Source organism: Marmota monax, unplaced genomic scaffold (assembly GCF_021218885.2).
Source record: "Marmota monax isolate L192 unplaced genomic scaffold, Marmota_monax_Labrador192_F-V1.1 WCK01_AAM20220418_F8-fsc00112, whole genome shotgun sequence".
NCBI lineage: Eukaryota > Metazoa > Chordata > Mammalia > Rodentia > Sciuridae > Marmota > Marmota monax.
In genome coordinates, this window is record NW_026692073.1 from 665,157 (window position 1) to 688,662 (window position 23,506).

Genomic DNA, 23,506 nt, shown 5'->3' on the forward strand with positions numbered 1-23,506 from the left:
ATTTATAAAATAAGAGACTTAAGGGAAATAGCAATCAATCACAGTTGTGGACCTTATTTGGACTCTCAGTCAAATCAAGACTGTAAAAATAAATGATGACATTTATGAAACAATTATGAGTCTGAACATTGACTAGATATTCTATGATTTATAGGTTTTAATATTTTAACTATGATAATGGTGTGGTCCTTAGGTTTTCAACAACCTATATCTTTTATGGACACATATCATTATATTTATAGAAGAAATGCTGAGATCCCTTGAAATAATAAAGAGTGTGAAAATAGGAGGGAATGTTATAGGAAAAAAACAAAACTGTGGGTTAGTAGTTGCTGAAACAAATTGAAGGGAATATAGGGTGTTCATTATACTCTTCTCTCCTGCTTTGTAGATGAATACATTTCTCCATTATAAAAAGTTTTTTAAAGGAGTGACAAACAGATCTCCCAATTGTTTACAGAAACAAGTCCAAACACTTAGTCAAATGGCTTAGGATCTGAATCAGAGTCAGAACCAAAAAAGGTGGTAGAGGTAAGCATGGCATGAGAGGCCACAGAATCAGATAGGCCAATCTTGTTTGGAAAGGTTCCCCAACCAGAGAACACCTGCTGCATACCTTTAGCAATCAATCAGGCTCTTAGGCCATTCTGGAATGCCATTCTAGAATGCCATATCTGTTCTCCTTAGGTTATTTGCACATGTTGGCACTCCTAGTGTTTTCCTGTTCTTATGAGAGCAGGAATCATGTCATAGCTTCCTGTTTCTTCCTTCCTTGTATGAACTTATATGTGGTGGGTACTCAGAGTTTGTCAAATTTAACTAAAGAGATGAAGGATCAGAGATGTGGAGCCCAGGGTCGTGAGAGTAGCTGACTTTAGACTACAAAGCTCATGAAAATCTGTGTCCCCTGACTGCAGGGACTCCAGAGTCCCTTTAACCTTGTTCTTCTCTCCTTAAGAATTAAGATTTAAGGCACTGATGGTCTCTGAGAGAAGTAATATATCAACTTAGAGTAGCTGAAAGTTATTACCTGTTGCCTTGTACCGGCATGCAGAGAGCACCGCCTCAAGGGAGTCATCTATAGGAAAAAGTGTATCTTGGTAGAGAAAGTGACCCAGGAACTGTGACACCACCTGGATCAGGAGTTTCACAGAGGGGCGTTATGAATGCAAGGAAAACCAGAAGGCCTCAGAGGAAGCACAGAAAGGAGAAGCAAGAGGTTGTGGAGACCCAGGTCACCTGTTTCCTATGATTGCAAATCAAATGAAATTTGGAAAGGAATCACAACCACTTGCTGGACAAACTTGTTACATTTGGGCAACCACCCTCACATGCACATCCTTATAAAATAAAACTTCACTCTAGACTAGTGAAGGCAATAAAGATTATCTTTTAAAAGATCCACAGACAGAACTAGCCAGTGCTAAATCTCAGGGGAGATTTTCAGAGGGAAAGAGACAGTGTGTATATGTCCTCTGAAAAATGCATCTATTTGTTGGTTTCTGTACTCAGTGGGAAAAGAATATGAGCTGTGTTTCTGTATAGGAAGGTCTTTTCATTTTAACATTGCAATCCAGTTTAACCTTTGAAATGTGTTGGCAAAACAGAGCCTAGATGAGGCCCATAAACCTGAATTCATGATGGCCAACATGTCCTATAGAAATGAAGAAGAGATACTTGCCCATGGCCCCTTTCTCCTTGTTAACAGGATCTGCGTTTTCAACAGAAAACAGAGTGACAAAGAGGGAGTTTCATTTATTCTCTGGGTTTTTATGTCACTTCTCTTCCTTTGAACTTGGGACTCTAGAAATCCATCCTGGTGTCATCAACCAAGACTAGAGGAATTTGGAATGTAAGTGTGCCCTCCTGACAGAAGAGGATATACTTTTGCTATCTTTTCAGTTATCCAGCCGCACAGGTTGCCAGAAGTTAAGTGTCTTATCCCTGAACATCACTCCCTAAAACCACTATGAGCTACTTATCCCCTTGAACTATGCCAACCAGTCATACTTGGGATAAATATAGATTATCTATTGTCTGAGTTTCCAAGAGCTACCATAATAAATTAGCATAGACTTGGACGGCTTAAAACAACAGGCCTCTGTTCCATCACAGTTCTAGAAGTTCAAAGTCTGAAATCAAGTCTTCGTCTGAGTCACACTCTCTCTGAAGCTTTAGGAAACGATCTCTCCTTACTTCTCCCAGTTTCTGATAGCCATAGGCATTCCTGGGCACAATGATGGCAGTAAGATTTCAATCTGTGCCTCTGACTTCACATGGCCTTTCTCCTGTTTTTTCCTGTCTGTGCTCACATTTCCTTCTGAGAAGGACGTAAACCAGTCATACTGGATTAGGACCCACCCTAATTCACTGTGACCCTATCTTAACTTGATGACATCTGCAAAAACCATATTTCAAAACAAAGTCACTTTCACAACTATTAGGGCTTAGGGCTTCACATATCTTTTCGGGGAACACAGTCCAACCTATAACAGTTACATTATTTTTACAACTAACCATGTTCATGAAAGACCCTCCCCACAAGTAAAAAATAGCTGATAACTTAATCAAGTGTTAATCAGTTCTACTCAAGAGAGCAGTTGCTATCGCTTGAAGTACTTTTGTTTTTTCGTTTACTTCTTTGTTGTTCTTGATGGTAGAAGGCTGATTTAATACTATTTAAATGAGATATTTCTCAACTTGAGTTCTGCAGGCATTTGAAGGGCAATATTTCTCCAACCATCATGGATTTGTGATCATTAAATAACTGATCATTAAATAACTGTAGCACCCTGCAGGCACAAATTTAAAAAAAAAAAAAAAGCGGAGGGAAAAAAAGGAAAGAAAGAAGAAAAGGAGGGAGGAAATACTTTCAAACACTTTGAAAATATCAGACTCATTGAAAACCAATAACCTAAACTAATGAGGGGTTTAATGTCCCTCCTTAGAGCTCCAGCAGAGTGGATTATACTAAGCAATGACAGCTCTGGTTACCCTGCCAGCCTGCCAAATGTGAGAGGCCTCTAGAGGATTCAAGAACATTCTGATTTGAGCAAGGTTAGTGGCAGCCTGAATACTATTTTGGATGCATATGGCAAGTTTTGAGCACCATTTCAGTTCTTCTCTGCCACATTTAATACTATGTTGTTGCTTACAAAACTGCCTGGCTGGGCAAGGTGGCACATGGCTGTGATCCCAGCAGCTCCAGAGACTGAGGCAGGAGGATCACGAATTAAAAGCCAGCCTCAGCAACTTACCAAGGCCCTAAGTAACTTAGTGTGACCTTCCCTCAAAATAAAAACTAAAAAGGGCCAGGAATGTGACCCAATGGTTAAGGGCCCCTGGGTTCAATCACCAGTACCAAAAAAACAAAAACAAAACTGTGCCTGCATTGAATTAGGAAGTGTATAGAATATGGTAAAGTTTAAAGATATAGGCAATGAAACTAGCCTTCTTCTCTGTTTTAGTTTAGGTAGTAGCAATATAGAAACGGAACATTTCCTCTGTTGGTATGGGGAAGGATCCACTTTTAAAAAAGGATCTTTTTGTTACTATTGTCCTATGTAATGTATTATTAGATGAGGGAACATAATCCATAATCTTTCATTGTGACAAAATGTATATATTGTGACATTCTAGAACAGTGGCTTTCTGTTTGCTGGTGTGAAGTGTGTGTGTGTGTGTGTGTGTGTGTGTGTGTGTGTGATGAGTAGAATGCATTTTTTCCCACCTTACTAAAATAATTAGAAGAATTTTAAAATGGAGACATCAAGTTTACATTAGAATTTTTAAGGGAATATTAATATATAATGGATTCAGACATTTTCGATACTATAAAAAATTTATTTTCCTCCCCCAAAACATGTGGAATATTTTATATATTTAAGAGCCATAATGATATCCATCAATTTCTTCTGATTGAATAACTAAGATGTGTATTAGGTGAACATGAGCATTTTTTTTTTTTGGTTCTGTAGCTATCTATTTGATGTTCTCTTAGATTTTCTTTTAAGTCAGAGTGAAAATCAGCATTTGAAACTCTAAAAAATATAATGTCACTCATAGGAGGCTTCATTACTTAGAGAGTTTGCTTATATAGGTAAGAGAAATATTCTAAAAACAAAGTGAGAGGTCTGCTGTCTAAACCTTTACTTATTTGAATTATTCTGTAAAAGATAAAACAATTTAAAGCTCTGATACTATAAACAAAGCTCCTTGAAGAGAACGGAGTTCATGCTGAGATAAAAAGTCGGCTTCATTATATTTTAAAATCCCAGGGAGAGTCATTGTGTTGCCAAAGCAATGTGGTAAAGCAGCCTGGGACCCAAAGTTGGTGCCCAGGAGACCAGGAATAAAGAGTTTTAGAGGCTTTGAGGGTTGTTTCTTTCTTTCTTTTTTTCCTCCTAAAACAATTACGATTAAAGAAGTTAATCGGGAAATCTGAGGTTATGTAAGGGGTGAGCAAGTCAACCAGCTCGTATATCTGGTTCAGGGCACATGCTTAGGATGAGCAAACATTTCCATGGAAGATTGTACTTTATGATAATTCTTCCAGAATGAAAGAAGTGGGAAGAAACATTAAAGTTTGAAAAGCAATCCCCGCTGCCACTGACATCTGAGAACCCCTTGGCCTCTCCAGAGATACCTGACTGAGGGAAGCCGAGGACCAGCTGGGCCCATCCCAAAGGGCTGGACAGGACAGGGAGGGAAGTGGGTCACGTCTGGCAGAGCAGCTGTCTCTCTTGGCAGCCCGGGTTGCTCCTGTGGCTGGCCTGGCCACCTCCTTCAGGGTGGCATGGGTTGTAGCTTGAGACTTGACATGAATGTGAATCCAAAACTGAGAGTGAATCTGAAATGTAATCCTCTGAAGCTCTAAGGCTTAGCATCATGAGAAATTCTTGAGACTAGTAGGAAAAGAACATTTCCTATTGAAGCAGGAACTTCCCAGGGAGAACCAAAAGCCTTCTGAGATGATGTGTGAAGGGTCAGGAGTTCTGGGGCAAGATTTGATTTCTCCTTGACTTGGATGTTAGGACAGTGGGAAGGCACAGAACTCTGGAACAGAAGGGGAATGGTTGTTTGGCATGTGCCATTTGACACTTCACTTGCTAGTGAAAGTGTCATTGTTTATGTTCTTTCTTAAGCTGGGTCTATTCTGGTCAATCTTTTCCAGCAGTGGCAGCTTATATTTGGAAGTGTGGCTGTTTTTCTTTGCTGAGCATTAACTACAAGGTTTTTAACAACATAAATTTGACCTGTGTTCCACTCATAATGCCAAACAAAAACATGCTGCTAGTGTTTTGAAATTACACAGAGCACAATGTGTAGCTCCAACCTTGCGGTACACTCAGTGCCTCTACCTGCTCGCTTTCTTTTCACTTTGTGGTGCTGATGGTCCCTTCTAGTGTCATGGTCAGAAGACACCCACTAATGCTGCCCTGCAGGAGAGCAGTTTCCCCTAGTGGTGATGACAAAGGAAAGGTAGTAAGTCCTAAAACCCATCTGTAATGGCAATGATGTCCCTCATCATCCAGGTTCCTGTGTGCTTATACAGATAAGCATTTCCTTCATTTCATTTTTATAAAAATGCATCTTTTTTCCCTTAGCATCAGACCTAAGTAACACTTAGTTTTTCTTGTGACAATGAATTTGCCAGAACATAGGCAACTAGTTAGGAGCCATGTAAATTCAGAAGACTCTGTTAACTGTTAAACAAAAAATTTATCTGAGAATTGAGATATATGCTACATGGATAAATTTTCCTTAATAGCCTTGGACAGTGTGGTTTTCAGAGGAGCACTAGATTAATTAAATCTACTTTCTTGCTAAACAGCATCATTTTGTGTACAAATTCAGTTTATATTATGGAAAATGGAAATATTCTGGTACCTGAAGTATTCCAAATAACAACTTATTCTATATAATGTAAGTTGCAGATTTTGAAAATGGGAAATAAAACCTAGTTTAAAACTATATTTAATCATTGTGGTAAGATCACTGATAAGTTCCTTCTGTGACCTAGCAAGGAGTATCAGGAAGTCTGTGAATTTCCTGAAATTGTATCAAACATCATGTTTATGTACTTATGTGCATTGTTTTTCCCCCTTGGGAGAAGATCCATGGATTTTCTTTAATACCTGAGATCTGTGCTCCCAGTAGGTTAAGACCATCTAACATCCATTTGTGATTAAATTTGACTATTAAATGATTTAGGCCTTCTTTGAAAATTCATAAGCCTCCTCTGGATGTTCTGGTACTTGAATAATCTTGAATCAGTGCGGTAGCTCCCTGTACAGGTTGCTCTTACATGCATTCATCTTGCCCTCAGGTCACCTTTGAAGGCAGAGAATGACCTCTCAAGTTACAAATGAGGAAATGGAGCACAGAAAGTCTCTGAGGTGTGTCCCTGGGCATGGCAGGCAGTCAGGGTGTTCTGGCTTCTTGGTCTGGTGTGCTTTCCATTACAGTCCATTATGTAGATTATAATAAAGGCAATTTAATGCACAAAACTTAGTATTTTGGAAGCCATTTATATTAGCAGAGGCCTCTAAGGGTTAGGCGCCCTAAGAACTGATCCAAAGAAGTCAGACTACTGGCAAGTTTGAATTTTAATTGAAAATAATACTCAGAGAATAGAGTTCTTCAGGTTCCTGTTCTTTAGATTCTAATTACGTCTTTGTTGTTGTTGTTTTCATGGAACGCCCGTGGCTTCCTCAGAAGCTTTAGATGCAGCATGGTATTCAGTCCTCAAAAGCTTTTGGCAGTCAGCTAATGCTCCCATTGCAGAGATGAGAAAAATTGAGACATCAAGTTATGGTGACATATACACAGTCAGAGATTAAAGGGCAGAACTAGAACTCAATGATGACTCCATAACTACAAGTTTGCACTTGTTCATCACATCTCAGCTATCTCTACAGTGTTTCTGGGACATTAGGCATAGGGGAAGGGTGCACAGGCTGGGAGGTATGTTGCCTGTTGAGACCATTTTTTAGGTTCAAGTATTGCAGTGAGAGCTATCTGCAAAAGAAATTCCATAGTAAGACAAACAGTGCATTCTCTAGAGTCTAAGGTGAAAACTTTTTTTAAAGTATGGAATCTTTCTCCATATCAAGCAAACAAAAGACAATATACCTATGACCAGCAAGAAAACTACTGAGAATGAAATCTCTCCCAGCTGGAAATGCAGCCTACAACTTTTTATAAGAATATTTATTGTGGACTTGCACTTTTCTCTTTCCAGAAGAAAATGCAGCCTGATTCAAAACAAGAGGATGGCAAAAAAGATTTAGGACGAGTAAAGCTATTGCTACTCCCTCTATCTTACTGGCTTTTTGCAAATGCCATAGAAGCTGGAGCACAGTAATTATCATCATCATCATCATCATCATCATCATCACTATTATTTTGCCAACTTCAAGCCTTTTTCCCAAATAGGTCTATGACATTGTCTGGCAAGATGTTTTTATGATCAGTCTGGCCTCGAGGTACATTAAAGTACACTGGGAAATGCATGATTTATGCATTTTGAGTTTGACTTCTAAGAGATTTATATCTGGGCATAGATACATGAAATAACAGATAGTGGTTTGCCAGTATAAAGGAATCATTCAATTTCAGCCAGTATGATTGTATCACCACGGTGATGGAGGAGCAGCTTAGACAAGTCCTTATTACAAATCTGCAAAGAACTTAGATTTGGGAGTACATGACACTGCTTTTGAATTATAACTCTGATATGTAACAGACAGGTAAGAGGAAACCAATATTTATTAAATCTAATAAGATGCCAACCATTTACATTAGATACTTTGCAGACATTTTCATATTTGACTCTACAACAGCCCTGGAAGGTTGGTATTATTTGTTACTATTTCTAAGTTTCAAAACAGATTTAATGAGGCTCAAAATTTGTCCAAAGCTATAACCAAATGCCACAGTCCGGCTGCAGCAAAATAACCGGGGGGTGACGAGCAACTTGTGTAGATTGATACAGCTGGAATGGGAGCCGTTTATTGTAGGACCAGAAGGGTATATATATATACACTACACACAGCTTATATTAATTAACATAAACTAGATACAGCAGTCAACCAATAAGGAATCTCCACACTTAATGGCTCGCTGGCGTTACTTCACAAACCACTCCCTCTGCAAAATGCCAGGCACCATCTTGACTTGTTTACAGACTCTAACAACCAAACACAACAGGTCCACCCTTTGGTAAGGGTAAACCAATAAACACAACCAGGAAATAAAGAATGAAGAGAAATTTATTACTAGAACAAGTAACAAAAGCACTCCCAAAACAAAGTCTCCCTGAACAAAGAAACAAGGAGGGGTGACTCATACATATTCATACTAGAAAGATTCATCCTCACATGCAGATATGGACACACTCCTGAGCTTGCTCAGTTCTTCTTCATTCATTGCTTGTTCAAAAATGGTGGACCGGAATGGTTCCTGGGCAGAGAATTTAGCATTAAAATGAGATTATAATGAGCAAAGCTTACTCTAGTTCACTCCAAAGTGTGATTTTAGCTACTTCTTTCTGGAGAGCCTTATCTGAAATTAAAAAAACAAAACAAACAAACAAATAAACAAAAAACCTGAAGGAATGTTAACAGCCATTTCAAGGAGCACCAGCCCCCCGCATCCACACACACAGCCCACTACCAGCAAGTACAACTACTTGCTCCTAAGAGCTCCTGCCTAGCAGCTTACAAGTAGAGCTAGTGGCTCCCAAATCTGAACTCAGATCTCTCTTCCATGAAGTCCATGCTTGTTCTATTTTTCAGTGGTATTTTCTGGGCTTCAGTATCTCCATCTGTAAAATGAGATGATTAAGCATACCTTTTAGAATTATAGGATTACAGGAGATTAATTTACCCAGAATAATTCTGATATGCAGGGCATCTTTGATAAATGGTATTTTTCTTCCTACATTTTGTTCTGGTAATAGCTCTGATTTTGCTGTTTGATTTGTCTTCTAGGTTGATGAGAGTTTTTGTTTTGTTTTAAAATTTGAGCCTACCTCAGCTTTCTCTAAAATGCAGAAGCACAAAGATAGCTCAAAATAGTAGTGCCTCCATGACTCTTGAGGACAGGGAAAGCCAGAGTAACATTTTGTTCTTTCGTTATCTGTTTGGGGTGAAGAGCTGCAAAGAGCAGGGTGGAGAATAGGGTGGTGCTGTTCCCTGGGAGAATGTGTGGGACTGCCAGGTGTCTTTTAACTGTGCACCCAAGTCTCTCTCTGCAAATAGCATTTATATTAATCAGCTGCAGTCCAGTTGCTCTAGGGAGGAGTGGAAGCAAGACAGCAGAACTGTGTATTTCCAAGTAGTCCCTGTCTTTGTAGGCAGGTAGCCTAGAGTGTTGTCAAAGCCTGGTGCATGGTAGAAAATGTGGACAGAAGGTCACCAGCATTGGTAGAAGTAGGCAGCAGTAGGAGGTGATAGACTACTTGGAGAGATGCTTAGGAAGAACTATTTCATCTGAGAAATATTTTGTTTGTTGTTGTTGTTTGTTTTACTTTGCTCTTAAAGGTACTGGAGCCCTCTGCTTGCAGGTAATGAATGGAATCTAAAGTGGGCATTCCAAGAACAATAGAAAGCATATTGATGAGCTCTAGTGGTTGCAAAGAGTGATGACTCTTCATCTTAGAAAAATATTTTTTAATTGATTTTTATTTTTTAATTACATGACAGTGGAATGCATTATAATTCTTATTACACATATAGAGCACAATTTTTGTATATAAAGTATATTCACACCAATTCATGTCTTCATATATGTATTTTGGATAATGATGACTATCACATTCCACCATCATTGCTAACCCCCTGCCCCTTCCCTTCCCCTCCCACCCCTCTGCCCTATCTAGAGTTCCTTTAATCCTCCCATGCTCCCTCTCCCAAACCCACTATGAATCAGACTCCTTATATCACAGAAAACATTCAGCGTTTGTTTTTTTGGGATTGGATAACTTCAGTTAGCATTATCTTCTCCAACTCCATCCATTTACCTGCAAATGCCATGATTTTATTCTCTTTTATTGCTGAGTAATATTCCATTGTGCTTTCATTGACTCAGAACCTTCTACGAACTGGGGATAGACACACACACACACACACACACACACACAAATTAGGCACTTGCTTCATCTTGAAGAAAACAGTCTGATAGAAGACTAGACCTGTAAACAGATACCATAATGCATTCTAGTAGGCTTTGTATTTGAGGTGTGAGTGGAGTGTGGCAGAAGCCCCAAAACAGACTAGGTAACTATTTTGCCTGATAGAGAAGATAGTCAGTTTTTACAGGATAAATAAGAAGTTGACAAGCAAAGAAAAGGAGAATAGGGTGTGCATTCTAAAGAAAACATGTATACAGGATCAATATCCACAAGGGGTATTGTGAGGAATTTGTAAGCCATGACCATAAGACAGTGGGATCAGAGACCAAGCCGGGGGCCAGAGTAAAACGTGTGGGATCTGGATTAGGACAGTCACGTGGGCTCAATCCCTAGTTCTGCCACTTCTATGGTGTGGCTCTGAACAACTCAGACACTATGAATCTTGCTTCCCTCCTTTATAAGATGGGTATAGTGCCATTCCGATCTCATAGACTGGTTGTGAGAATTAAGTCAAAATGGCCTTTAAAAAATTCTCACAGGCAATCATGCTCAATAGACGTCACGTCTCAGTAGTATCCATAAGAGCAATTGTTACTTTTAGAATAAAATCAACAATATTGCATAAGAACTTAAATGATATTCACATTAGACTTCTCAAGGGTCTTTTTGAAGAAAGATCTAAACCGGGGATGGCCAATTAAACTTTCTATTATGTTGGAAGTTTTTTCTCTGTGTGTTGTCCAGCTCAGTCTGGCTACTGAGCTTTTGAAATGTGACTAGTGTACCCAAGGAACTTAAATTTTCATTTTGTCGAAGTTAAATAGCCACATGTGCTCTAATTACTACTCTATTAAGACAGTGGAGGTCTAGAGTCATGAACTCATTAAATATTTTACTTGTAAAAGACATTAGAGATTGAAACAAAGCTCTTATCCTCTCCTCCTAAAACAAGTCTACAAATATGAAAATGGAGGGTCAGGGAGGGAAATTGACTTGCCCAGTTCACATAATTAGTTAACAACAGACCTAGTCCTAGACTCCAGCAGCTCTACTGGCTCTTATTATAATGAGATCTGATTAAATTGTGATTTTTCCACTTTAGAAGGTGCTATTGCCCAAGCATAATGTCCTCTGACATCCCTCTCAGCCACCTCTCCTTCCTCCACTGAGCACATTTCTGTTCCTTTTTTTCTAATATAATACACAAGCTGCACCCTGTAGATATGGAATAATTCATAACTCACTGACAGATATTTAGTTCCTTGTTTTGACAAGTGCTAATAGGAACACTATGTATTGGTAGCAGCTCATTTAGTATGAAATACCCAATACTATTGTGTTCATAACTAGTTCATGTTTTTGCTACTGTTGGGCTATTATTAATTTTTATTACTGTACCTGAGTGCTAAATGCATGTCAGCAAAAATATAGATCTTAAATAATTTATAAAACATGAGTACAAATTGTTCATTATTAGAAAACTGAGGTTATCAAGTCATTTAGCAAAGTCAGTGGTCAAGAAAGGATGATCAGGAGTTGGGGGGAAGATGGTGGAATAAGAAACACCAGGAATCTGTATCCCCATCTAGAAAATAATTACACTGGAAGAATCTCTCTGACTTAATTACTTTTGAATGCTGGAATCTTCTAGAAGGATTACAACTTCCAGGGAAAGGATTGAATGAAAAATTGTGATAAATTTTAATTTCAGCTCACAGCTTCTATTATGGGTATTAGCTACTCAGCAGTAACTTGCAGGCAGGTCATGGGAGCTAGGATGAACAAAAAATGAATCTGTCCTCCAAAAACTTGGGGATCTATCTCCTTATTACAGGTTGCTGCTTCTTGGAAGTGAGGACATATGGTGGAGGAACTATTATTGCACCTCTTCTCACTGTTTCAGGCCCCTTCCCCATTGACCAAGGTAACTTCCAGAGTAGCCAACAGGCCAGCAAAATTTTTGTCTTATTTTTTTCTGCCTCCCTCCCACTCCCATTCATTTTCTCCTTCCCCCTTACAGGAGGCAAACATCTAGAGAATATGAAACATTTAAAAGCAATCACATAGGGTTGAGGCAACAGCTTAGCAGTAGAATGGATTCCAAGAAAAAAATAAAAGCTACCACATATATGCAGGTATTTTAGAAAGTCACAGCACATGCTCAGGAAAAGGCACAGGCTTATAAAAGACCTGAGGAGACCTTGTGGTTGTGACCACCACCATGGATATGGTCTACAGTATCTAAAATCAAAATTAAAAATTAGTAAACCTGAAGAAGGGAAAGCTCTAATCACCAAAATTATTACATTCCTAGATTTGAATATACAGTTTTCAACAACAGTAAAATAAAGGTCACAAGACATACAAAGAAACAGGAAAATATGTCATAGTCAAAGGAAAAATAAAACGACAGAAACTGTCCCTGAAAAAAGACCTGATAAAGGCTTTATTAGACAAAGACTTTAAAATGACAATCTTAATGATGCTCAATGAACTAAGGAAGATGTGTAGAAAGTCAAAGAAATAAAGTATGAGCAAAATGATAATAGCAATAAAGAGAAAGAAAGCCTAAAAATAAACAAAAAGTTTGGAGCTGAAAAGAAGATAATTGAAGTGAAAACTTCAGGGATTCAAAGGCAGTTTAAGGCATAATGAATAAAGAATCAGTGACCTTGAAGTTCAAACAATAGAAATTATTCAAACTGAGAAAGATAGAAAAATACTGAAGAAAAGCAGAGAGTATAATGGATTTGTGAGACCTCCATCTAGTAGACCAACATACATATTATGGGAGTCTCCGGAGGAGATGGGAGACAAAGATGAAAAAAGATATTATTCAAGAAAGTAATGGCCCCAAACTACCCAAATTTGATGAAAAAATATGAACATAAACATTCAAGAACCTCACTGAACTCCAAGTAGGATGAACTCAAGAGAAGCCCACACCAAAAAAAAAAAAAAAAAGATTGTAATTAAACTGTAAGCGACAAAGATAAGAGAATCTTAAAAGCAATGAGAGAAGTGTCTCATTACATGCAGGGAATGTCATAAGATTTTCATCAGAAAATTTGGAGATCAGAAGGCAGTGGTCTGATATATACAGAGTGCTGAAAGAAAAACAAAAACAAACAAAAGATTATATGCAGAAAAACTAAACCTCCAAAATGAAGCAGAAATTAAGACATTCCCAAATAAACAAAAATCTGAGGAAGTGCCGCAGTCCGGCTACAGCAAACTAGCCGGGGGGTGACGAACAACTTGTGTATATTGATACAGCAGGAGTGGGAGCCGTTTATTGTAGGACAGGAGGGGTATTTATACATTCCACACAGCTTATCTTAATTAACATAAACTAGATACAGCAGTCAACCAATAAGGAATCTCCACACTTAATGGCTTGCTGGCATTACTTCACAAACCACTCCCTCTGGCATTTTGACAGGCGCCATCCTGACTTGTTTACAGACTCTAACAAGGAAGTTCATTAAATCTACTCTGAGTACTGAGAGTTCTCTGAGCTGAAATGAAAGAATATTAGATAGTAACTTGAAACCATATGAAGAGATAAAGATCCCAGTATAGATAAATACATGGACAATTTAAAAGTTAGTATCATATTAACTTTGATTTTAACTTTACTTTTTGCATTCTACGTTATTTAAGAGACTTAAAAATACTAATTTTTAAATATTAATATTATTATGTATTAGTCAGCTTTTCATCACTATAATGAAATTCTTGAGGCAATTAACTTTCAGCAAGGAAAGGTTGATTTGATCTCACAGTTCTGGAGATTTCAGTTCAAAATAAGTGCCCCTTTGCTTTGGGTCTCTGGTAAAGGCAGCATATCATGGTAGGATCATGTGCCAAAGCAAACTGCTTGCATCATAACCCAGGAAGCAGAAAGAGAGGGAGGAAGAGGGGAAATCCTATAGTCCCCTTTAAGGACACACTCCTAGTAACCTAAGTATCTCTTATAAAGCCCTACCTTCTAAAATTACACAAACCTCCCAAAATCACAACCCTGGGGACCAACCCTTTAACATCTTGCACTTTGGGCAACATTCAACATCCAGAGAATAGCAGCTAATATTCTTGTAACTTTGGCTTGTAACTTCACATTTAGTCCTCTACATATTTAAGAGATTTGTGTATAAAGTTGTTAGTTTTGCTTTGGGACACTGTTGTAGTTTGGATCTGGAATGTCCGGAAAGTCAATTTTGGGAAGTGATTAGATCATGAAGCCTCTGATCTCATCTGTGGATTAATCCTTTGATGGCTGAGTGGGCTACTGGGAGGTGGTACCTCATTAAAGGAACTAAATAACTGGGGACAAAAATAAAAAATCAAATAACACAAAAGAAAACTATAATGCAGGAAATAAGGGACAAAAAGCTCTAAAGCATATAGAAAAGAAAAAGCAAAATGAGGGGCTGGGATTGTGGCTCAGCCAGCGGTAGAGCGCTCGCCTAGCACGGGTGGGACCTGGGTTCAATCCTCAGCACCACATAAAAATAAAGGCATTGTGTTGTGTCCATCTACACCTAAAAAATAAATATTTTTTTTTAAAAAAGCAAAATGACAGAAGTAAAGGACCCTTTACTAGTAATTACTTTAAATGTAAATGGATTAAACTGTCCAAACAAAAGACAGAGATTGAAAGAATGGACTTTGAAAAATGATTCAACTATATGCTAACTACAAAGACACTTACTTTAGATTTATTAAAGACACAAATAGATTGAACATGAAAGAATGGGAAAAGATATTCCAAGCAAGTGGTCCCGAGAAGAGAACAGAGGTGTCTATAATTAAGTCAGCCACAAAAAGACAAATACTGAATGATTCCTCCTATAAAAGGTATCTGGGGTAGTCAAATCCATAAAGGCAGAAAGCGGATTTGTTATTGCCAGGGGATGTGAGTGATTGCTTACTGGGTTCAGAATTTCTATTTGGAGAGGTGAAAAATTATGGAAATAGTGGCGATGGTAGAACAGCATTGTGAATATAAATATTATTACCAAATTTCACACTTATAAATGGCTAAATTGGCAAATCTTATAGTATGTATGTATACATTCATACTATGTGTGTGTATACATATATATTTAAATGTTTTTTTATTTCCCCAAAGTATATTTTATATATATATAGTATATCTTTCCACCAAAAATAGAGACAGAGAGGTAACCAAATACAAACATAAGTCTTCGAAGCATCCCATGTAGTTAATTATCCTTGAACTAAGAGGCAGAGGTGCTGATGGCACTATTGTTGTATCTAATCTACATAAATGTATTTGTTTCCTTCTGCAGATAGAAATCTCAACCGTTAGTTGCAAAAGACCCTAGTTAAGATGTGGCAGGTGGTGTCAGGGACTTTGAGTAGGTACTTCAGATTTGCTGACTCATTCCCCTCCTTTCCTCAACAGAGGTATTGGTGTAGAAGGAGCAAGGATTGGTGGCTAGGGGAAGTAAGGACAAGTCAGTTAGCATTTTGTTCATAGTACAAACAGCACTATTCTATGACATCAAGGAAGTACTTAACTTTTGCTTTCCTGAACACTTCCCACTGTGCCCTGCATGAAGGACGACATTCACCATCTTGAACTTGATCTTAACCTGGCCCTGCATAATTGCTGAGGTCACTTCAGTCTCTCCACACCAAACCTGCTGTGGTCTATTGTTCCCAGAATATTCAAGGAGGCCTTGCTTTCACTTTCTTTGTTGGCTAGTTAAGCTGTTATTTATTCTTCAGGTCTCTTGCAAATATTGTTCCTGGGATAAGTATTCCCTAACCCCACTCAAGAAAATCAGTTTCCTCCTACCCCACAAAACACACACACACACACACACACACAAATAGACTCACTGAATTCTTCTTTCATGTTTTCTTTATGACTTTCATCACAGTGGGTGATGATACTTTATAATTCAGTGTTTAGTATCCATCTATCTCCTACTTAGACTACAGATTCTATGAGAGTAGAGATTGGGTCTGTTTCATTTACTACCCTATCCCTAGGATCTTGTTCAGTCCCAGATACTTAGTAGAACTTAGTAAATACTGGTTCAATTAAAATATAATTCAATAAGAGAATAACTATTAATGGGCAGAAACTAGCTACTTAGAGCTAAATACAAGGAATTATTTTTAGTTGAGTGAGTGAATGAATACCTTGGCTTTTCTTCTGAGAATTCTAGGTTAACTCTACTTCTCTGAGAAGTCTAGGGCTGGTTTTGACTAAAGACAACTTAGGACACACAGATAAGGAATAAGTGGCAAACAGCTAAAGCAAAGTTATTAGTGAATTTGTGATTACCTACACTTAACAAATGTGTCTATTAAAAAAAAAAAGAATGTACAATGCTAAACATTTGGACAAAGTAAGCTCTTACCAATTCCACTACTCAGAAACTAGGAGAAAAACAATTGGCCTCAATCCTCTAGTTCATTTTGGATGAGTGGACACCATCTCAGAGTCACTTCTCACTAACATATTGTGGGTACAAAACTTTTTTTAAAAATCAACCTCACTTTATGTTAAATAAATAAGTTTTTTTATGATTGAAAGAATATTTCTTGTTTACTGTCCCTATGTGCCTTCTGGGTAGATGATTTTAGAAGGGCCTTTTTGAACTGGATAATTGTTGTGCAGGTGCAAAAAAGAGTTGGGAGGTTAGGTAATGAGGTGCCTGTGGTTTGGAGATGGTGGATTTTAGAAGCTAGGCGAGTGGAGAATACAAGGGCTGATTTTTTTTTTAAAGGGGAAATAACTTTTAACAGGAAATTCCATTAATCTGTGTTATAATACATGCAATGTAACTGTTTCCTCCTTCCCCTCCCCTCCCCTCCCTTCCACCATGAAATTATTGGTAAAATTCCTCCCTAATGTCTTGGGTACTGGGTTTCACTTTGGACAGTGATGGGATATGAGGAGTCATGCCTCTGAGATTAGTGAGCAAAGTCTGCCACATTTGCAATGTGCACAACAATCACAAGTCACCACGGAAACATGATCATGTGATAAGAAGGTCCCTGCACTTCCACAGTGTTCTTTCCAAAAACTATACACCCAGTCGAATTAAGAGGACATCAAACTATCCCATATTGGGTGACATTCTCCTAGATACCTCCCAGTATTCTCAGGACTGACAAGTGATAAAAACAAGGAAAAATTAGAAAATTGTCACAGACCAGAGGAGACTGGCATGACAGATGAATGCAATGTGGTACCTAGATTGAATCTTAGAACAGAAAGAGAATAGTTGAAAAATTAATGAAGTCCAAATAAAATCCACTTTTTTTTTTAGTTTTGAGAAAAATAAGGTATTAACAATGGAGAAAAAAACAGTAACTCTCTGTATTATAGCTATAACTTCTCTGTAGATATAAGATTATTCCAAAAGAAATAGATCATTTATAGGTCAAAACTTAGCCAGGCATACTGGCACATACTGCAATCCCAGAGACTCGGGAGGCTGAGGCAAGAGGGGTGCAAGTTCAAGGCTAGCCTCAGAAATTTAGTGAGGTCCTAAGATGTTTAGCAAGACCCTATTTCAAAATTTAAAAATAAAAAAGTTCTAGAGATGTAGTTCAGTGGTTAAGCACTCCTGAGTTCAATTCCCAATATCAATAAAATAAATAAAACCTTAAAACTTATAGTAGTTTTAAATAGTCAATGTGGCCCCTGGTTAAACTAGTAGCAGAAATAAGTAAAATAAATAATCAAAGTTTAAAAATAGCTTACATTTTAAATTAAGGTCCCTGCTAGTGGATAATGACATTTATTGTCACCAAAGTGCCTTGAACCTTTGCTATTGTAGCAAGGTCATAATTGTTAAAGATAGAACTGTTCTGACATTTGTTAAAATGATTAGGAAGACTTTATTCAGGATTATTGCAATTGTGTCAAGGTAACCATAATAGGGAAAAGATCAAGCGTAACTCTGGATATAGCAATAAGGAAAAGTGGGGATTTATAGTCAATATGTGTGTTGGTGGATGGAAAAATCACTGAGAGCTGACATCAAGATTAGGAAGATTCTTGCCAAATCAACTTAACAGAATTTGTCTTCAAGGCAGTCCAATGACTTACACAGCAAAGGGAGCTGGTGGTGGGGAGAGGAGGTGAGTGCGATTTGCTAGAAAAACTTGAGAGGGATTCTCACTAAACTGACTTAGGAGAATTCATGATAAGACTTGAGCCAAGCAGGACAGGGCCCCAGGCAGAGGCCTATTGAGAAGATGGCTGAGAGAAGCCTGACTAAATTTGGGTGGAAGAGACAGTCTATTTCATGGTCAGTCACATTAATACCCTCTGACTCCAATTTGAGTGGCGCCTACCAGCATTTACCTGATAGCTTGACTCCTCTCCATATGATTTAGTTGCAATCGTAGTCTTGGCATGATACAGCCTGGAAGCAGATTCCACCTGTGACTTCACATCCAGAGTCTAGATCTTGGCTATTGGGATTGTAGGGTTGGTCAATTTCCTCCCAAAATGATTGGTTTGGGGGCCTGGAGGCGGCAAACTTTGGGATTAGGCATATGATTTTGCAGATGACTTGGTACCTAGCATCCCCCAAGTAGTCCTCTCCTGGGGCCAAAAGCCTTGAAAGATGCTGATATTTCTAGTCCAAAGATGCTTTCTTAGATGTAAGAATTTTATATTTAGTACAAACAAATTCTTCATAAATCTGCCACTTTAGGTAAAGAAGATAAACAACAGGAGGACTTTGATTTTCTTCTATGCCAGTCTAATACATCCATTCAAATTAACATATCCAGGTGTGGAGAGCTTAAAAACAAAATTGATCAATTCAGTCTCTGCTTTGCATTTCTCTTGGGGCAGAATGTCATGGGTTGTTTGTCATTTGGGTAATTCCTGGAGCAGTGCCTGCCATGCAAAGCCAAAAAGATTAAATGAGAACAGTCAGGCAATTCCAAACAGAACCAGTTTTGATTTCACCCTGTATTCTGACCTAAAAGCATGTGCATAATAGCCCCATTTCTGAGCCTAGCTTTGGCTGTGGAGATACCCTAGGATCCTGTCTGCAAAGAGATGGATTGTATCACCAGGAGCATTAAGGCTTGTTAGGGAGGGCCAGCAGGCCAGCATAGGTTGACATTGGCTGCTGAAAAATCAAATTTGAAGGTGGTTCTCCCCCCCCACACACACACACACCTCTCTCTCTCTCTCTCTCTCTCTCTCTCTCTCTCTCTCTCTCTCTCTCTCTCTCAGTTTCAGTTCAAAAAAAAATTCATACTCTAACACAGTCTGACTCTTCCAACTTCATAAATATTCTGAAGGGACATGAAAGAAGGTCTTAAAATCCAACCAAATACATGTCTACCTGTGAGGTCTTCTTGTTCTACTGTTATTTAACTTGTGATTTTTCCCTAGGGGCTACTTTAATATATGGAGAAGGAGAAGGTGAAACTGTGGCCAGAATATCGGGCAAAATGTAACCATTATTAACAAGCAACATATGGACAGATTGTCAGCCACTACCCCAGTGCTTTGGTGAATTACTTAAGAGGATAAAGCCCCAAACACAGAATTCTGTTGTCTTGGAAGAGACTGTCAAGAAAATATAGGTGTTTCATTATTTCTGAAGTACTATAGGTTTTCTCCCCTCCTTTCATTTTTCTCCTTACAAAGCTCTTTAATTTTAACACCATCTCTTAGCCAGCTTTCAAAATAAAATTAATGTATGTCTATGACTTCATTTCACTTCAGCAGTTTATAATATTTAAGGACAAGCCAACTATAATTTATTTATAGAATTTGATCCCATTTCTGTTTCCCTATTTGTCTCCTGGAAAGCAGTGGAAAAGAGATCTAAATATATCAGAGAAATTAGACATTGAACTTTGCTTTCCCCCAACCACAGCAAATAAAATTATAAACATTTGTCTCAAGACAAAATTAAGAGAAAAGAACATTGTATCATTTGAAAATTAGATTACTAAAATATCAGGTCTAGATAATTGAGTTTATACAGGTCAGGAAATAAGAAAGTTGATTTATTCTGGTTTTAAGTTTTACCCTTTGTGTGGGTGATGAATTTAATAATAAGTCCTTAGCCTTTCCTGAATTCTATGCCATCTTAACTTCAAATAAAATTTGATATGTTTATAGACCACACCCAGATTATTTGTTGGTGTTCATAAAAGTTTGAAGAGGAAGAAAATATAATGCTAGCTTGTGAATTAATTGAAACAGAAATTAACTGTGAAATTAGCCATGATCCCCTGACATGAGCCTATTGACTGCAGAAAAAGAAGTTTGGCTCAGTTGTCTATTGTGTTTTCTTTGGTCAGTAATCATCTTGTTTATTTATTCATTGGTTTGTTCTAGAAGGAGGAACATTTCCTTCTTAATCATTTACTTCTGTTTCCTCATTACCCAAAAGTAGAAAAATACATGGTATAATTTCTTTGGGAAAAAATTAAATGAAGCTTGATTTGGCGAAGCTATCAATACAGAATTCTAAAAATACAGGCAAATCTATACGATTTTTTATTTCTAGTCATTCTGAGAATTGTGGTATGTTCCCACACTGAAGAAATGCTTTGAAAGACAATAATAGATTATGGGCTGCTGGTTTGCCAAAGTGGTTCATGTTCAAAAATAGAAACAACCTTTCAGACAGAAAACCATTCTGGGCTGAATATAGGCAGGCAGGTAAGCATGCTTGGTGGCCAGTCACTCCTTGTGGTTGACTATGGTGAGTACAGATCATGGTGAGAATGAAGGGCTTCTCCTAATGATGAGTGAGGAGGAGCCACTGGGGTCCTCCTGCTGCTCTCTGTCCCTTTTAGAAGTTTCCTAGGAGCCAAGCTCACAGGACCCTGGCAGTGGTGTTGGGGGATCCGAGAACCCCTCCTGGTTGCTGGTGTTTAAGGAGGGTTTGCAGGCACACAGAGGGAAAGAACAAACCTGAACTCCTACTTAACATGTAAGAACGGACTTAAATACCAGGCAGACAGCGCAGCACTGAGAATGTTGTAACCTGCAAGTTGCAGGCAAGCAAACACCCAATGTGGGTGCAGTTGCCCTCCCTCTTTCTCAATGCTAGCATGTGTGTCCTGCTATGCAGACTCACATGGTGGCCCTCTACAGCCAGAGGAAACAGAGAGGAGGCATGTCCTCATGTTTCATCATGAGGGCTCAAGTGCTATCCTGCTGCAGAAACAGTGTCTCCAGAGGAATGAGGTGTTTCTCAAGCACTGGTCTGGACACAGTTCTGAGGCTGTCCTTTTTTCACCAGGAAGGCGAAGAAAAGAAAGGTCAAAACACTAAGTGGCCGCGTGATGGAACCGAATCCCTCATGAAAAGGTGGATGCCTTTGTTCCTGTCCCAGCATGGGCAACGTGGCGACTCCTTCTCCTTTGGTTGCCCTTCAATAGCTTGTTATCAGCCAGCAGGCCGCAATAAAGTAGCCCAGGAGCAGCAAGAGTGTTGTTTGCTTCTGTTTTTGAGATAATAAAAATGGATGTGCAGAGCACTCTCATTTTAAGGTCAGCTGAGCTGCCAGGCCTCCTCACAGGGGCCCAGTGAGTCTGGGGGCCACCTTAGTTGTTGTCAAAGTCAAGGGCTCATTCAGAAAAAATAAAGGCAATTTATAGCCAGATGAGCAGCATAGCGGAGTAGGCAGTGACAATGTTTCTATGCATGTATGCTACTGCTCTGAGTTTAAGGAAGTATATTCCATATGAAGAGTTAGAGGTCATACCTCCCAAGCTAGACTTTGAAGTGATAATGTGTGAACAGGAAAGATACTTTATCTGGAATTTTCTGGGACCTCAGCCAGATGAGACATTCCAGATCATTCTCTTCCAAGCATAACTTGTGACTCGATGCCACCCTGGACAGAGGAAGGACTATAGAGGGAACTGCCCTTTGTGTGACTCTGTCCCTCTTCTCAAGTCTGAGGGGTTTCTGGGCCAACCGGGACTCATGTCAGCCATTAAGGGACATAATTCTGAGCATGGCAGACTTCCACCATTTCAGCAGTGGCTTAGGAGTTGTTGAGGAATCTTAAAGTTCTTGCTATGTGGTAGAAAGAAAGGCCAGGCTTATGGGAAAAATAAGATCATCTTCATCCCGTCCCAACATTCCAGTAGGTGTAGAGGTAGTAAAACATTAAATCCAACCATGACAAAGCTATCCCACTGCCTGGCTCATGGATTGCCTACTTTATATGTTTTACTGAGCACATTTCCAATCTAAAGATGCTAGATCTCAGATTGGCAGACAGCTACCCAAGCGGCTTCCAACCTGCCTGCGTGTGTGCAGAGCAGCAATTTAATTTTTATGTTATCCTAAGCAAAACCTAATCAGGAGGCAAATGTTCCACAGACTAATTTCGTTCTGTTTTTCAGAGCCAGAGATAAATCCCTTGGAGTGAGAGGCCATATAGAGTTGTGGGAGCCAGTTCACAGAAGGCAGGGGCCTCATCCGATCCCTGGCTCTGATCCTAATTATTAGCTGTGTGAATTGGAGTAAGTCATCCAACTGCTGGACTTCAGGTTTCTCACCTGTGAAATAAAACTGCATAGTAGTGGGATACAAAAAGAGACCTAACAACTGAGTAATGAGCATTTGGGGGCAAGTTGCTTATGATAGCGTATAGCTCATCAATTCTAAGCCTGTTCGTTCTTTTCATCTTTTCTTTTTTTCTTCTTCTTCTTTTCTTTTTTTTTTATCTTTGTTTTTACATCCACCACCCCTTGGAACTAAGATGCAACTCACAACACCATAGATTATAGTTTATGAGAAGCCTTTTGTCTCTGTTCTTAATGATACATAAAATAACAGTGTGTCTGATAATAGGCACTTTTTAGATTTGTTTTCTGAACCGGGATTGCTAATCAGAAAGGAAAGCAGGTGAGCTAAGCAAGTTCCCAGGCCTCTTTTCTCTTTGATGTTCTGAATTCTGATTTGCTGAACTGTCTATTCCATCACCTCCTTCTGTGGTGGGGCAAATGAAGAGCTGACTTAACCTTCAAATGACCTTGCCTCTGATCCTAATCTCCCAACCTAGTCTAGACTCTTCTTTCCAGGAGATAATTCTCAGAGTTTTTGAAAAGTCTGAGGTATTGAAACACATTCTTTCTCCAGCTCCAATTTGCTGAGTGGCATCTGCCCATACCAGGGGACCCAGGACATATTTTATAGCCACAAACATAATGATTTTCTGTCATAGATACTTTTTCATTCCCAGGTAGTACCTTAAGGTCACTGGTAGTGATTCTCAAGGTCACTGGAAGGATGTGACTGGGGTTGTACAAGGGTGAGCAAGAATGTAGACATGTGGGCCCTGTCTCCGAGCAGAGCAGGGATGAAAACACTAAATTCCCAAG

General features: G+C 38.8%; 1 protein-coding gene and 1 long non-coding RNA gene across 2 annotated transcripts in view; one reads left to right on the plus strand and one right to left on the minus strand.

Annotated features, from left to right (window-relative positions):
- Parm1 (prostate androgen-regulated mucin-like protein 1) overlaps window positions 1–23,506 on the plus strand; it is a 103,567-nt gene that overhangs the window by 14,205 nt on the left and 65,856 nt on the right. The gene's annotated exons all lie outside the window — the stretch shown is intronic.
- Window positions 8,303–9,004, minus strand: LOC131424759 (uncharacterized). The gene is made up of 3 exons (XR_009228272.1): window positions 8,945–9,004; window positions 8,725–8,827; window positions 8,303–8,463 (listed from the first exon to the last, which is right to left on the minus strand). It is a non-coding gene; the product is annotated as an uncharacterized LOC131424759 (long non-coding RNA).